A 2,473-nucleotide genomic window follows, 5' to 3' on the forward strand; every position below is an offset into this window, starting at 1 on the left:
ACAAACTTAACCCTTTACGAGGGATATCATAGCCAGCCTCTTATGTCTATGAACCCAGTTCAAGGGGCTTACAGGCTTTTCTGTGGAACTTACACCCTCTGTCTCATTTCCAAAGAAATCACTACGAATCTACAGGGAAAGCACGGTACTATTATCCCCGTGCCACAAATAATAGCACACCCAAAAAAGGGGGGATATAAGGCCAGATTAATTCAAAAAGTCAAAAGGGGGGAGTATCGTTGTGCCTATCCTTTGTGGTGACTTTGTCACCCCACAGCCATTGGTCTTCACTGCAGTGACTTTGTCACTCCGCAGCCATTGGTCTTCTCTGCTGTGACTTTGTCAATCAGCAGTTTTTGGTCTTCTTCTGCTGTGACCTTGTCAGCCAGCAGTTGTGGGTCTTCTCCTGCTGTGACCTTGTCAGCCAGCAGTTGTGGGTCTGCTCCTGCTGTGACCTTGTCAGCCAGCAGTTGTGGATCGGCTCCCGACAGATAGAGCGTCGGACTGGGACGCGGAGGACCCAGGTTCGAGACCCCAAGGTTGCCAGCTTGAGTGTGGGCTCATCTGGTTTGAGCTCACCAGATTGGATCCAAGGTCGCTGGCTTGAGCAAGGGGTTGCTCAGTCTGCTGAAGGCCCGCGGTCAAGGCACATATGAGAAAGCAATCAATGAACAACTGAGGTGTCGCAACGAAAAACTAATGATTGAAGCTTCTCATCTCTCTCCATTCCTGTCTGCCTGTCCTTGTCTATCCCCCTCTCTGACTCTCTCTCTGTCTCTGTAAAAAAAACAACAAAACAAACAAACAAACAAGAAAACAGCAATGACATACCACCTAAGAGAGTGTCTAAAATCCAAAAACACTGACAATACCAAATGCCCGTAAGGATGTAAAGCAATAGGAACTCTCATCCATTGCTGGTGGGAATGCAAAACAGTACAGCCACTTTAGAAGACAATTTCTTACAAAACCATACATACTCTTACCATAGGATATAGCAATTGTGCTCCTTGGTTTTTACCCAAATGAGTGGAAAACTTAGGTTCACATAAAAACCTGCACATGGATGCTTATGGAAGCTTTTATTCATACTTGCCAAAACTTGGAAGTAACCAAGATGTCCTTTGATAAGTGAATGGGTATATAAACTGTGATACATCCAGACAATGGGATATTATTCAGCAGTAAAATGAAATGAGCTATCAATTCACAAAAAGATATGGAAGAAACTTAAATGCATAATACCAAGTGAAAGAAGCCAGTCTGAAAAGGCTACCTAAGGTATAATTCCAACTCTGTGACATCCTGGGAAAGGCAAAACTATGGAAAACAGAGAAAAGATCAGTGGATGTCAGCAGATGGGGAAAGGGAGGGAATACCTGGTGGAACACGGTGGGTTTTTAGGGCAGTGTAACTGATGTATATGACAGTATTCTTTGTGACCCTGTAATAGCAGATACCTGTCATTGTACATTGTCCATACCCATAGAATGTACAGCACCCAGAGAGAACTCTGATGTAAACTATGAATATCTAGTTAATAATCATGCATCAATATTGGTTCATCAACTGTAACAAATGTACCACACTAACGCAAGACATTAACGGGGCAACGATGGCTGATGGGGTGGGATGGTGTCCGGGAACTCTGCTCAATTTTTTTTGCAGACCCAAAACTGCACAATAAAATAAATATATGAATTAAAGGTTATATCAATTTTGAATGTCAGTGTTTCTGAAGTTTCACCGGAGCACATCCACACCCTGTGTTTACGTGAGCTCTGGCTGCCTCTGTGCTACCACGGCTGAGCTGACAAGTTGCCACAGTGACCAGATGACCAGAAAAGCCTAGAACATGTGCTATCTGGCCCTTTATAGAAAAGAATGTGCAGAGCCCTGGTCTGAGGCATACCTAGCCCTCCTGCACCAGGCCGCTGCCTGCACTCTGCATCTATCCTCACCCTCCCACCTCACCCTTCAGCAATCCTGAAATAATTTCTCTAAAACTCTGTGCTCTCTCTTGCCCATCAGTTTCCCCTGCTGGAAAAACCCAGCAGGACTCCCTGGGTTTCACTGTGTTCCAGCACCTTTTTCGGGAGGCCTTCCCTGACCTCCTAAGTCTGAGTAAGGTGCCTTCAGTAGCTCTCAACCCCCCCACCCATACTTTGGCCTTTTTTTCAATGAAAAGCACCATGTTCTTGCTGGTCTCCTGGGACTGTGAGCTTTTCATCTCTGTATCCCTGACACCTAGTGCCTGTGCAGAGGTTCAGGAACCATTTTTAAAGGTTCTGAATCTGGTGTCTATGCGTGGATGGGCTTTTAAGACCTGTGAGTTCCCTGAAGTGGGATGACAAATGTCATGTATGTCTGTTTATACATACTTTTGGGGGAGAAAGCCATTGTTTTCATGAGCTTCTCAAAGGAGACCATAACTCTGTGTGTGTGTGTGTGTGTGTGTGTGTATTAGCTGTAC

Source organism: Saccopteryx bilineata, chromosome 6 (assembly GCF_036850765.1).
Source record: "Saccopteryx bilineata isolate mSacBil1 chromosome 6, mSacBil1_pri_phased_curated, whole genome shotgun sequence".
In the NCBI taxonomy this organism is placed as follows: domain Eukaryota; kingdom Metazoa; phylum Chordata; class Mammalia; order Chiroptera; family Emballonuridae; genus Saccopteryx; species Saccopteryx bilineata.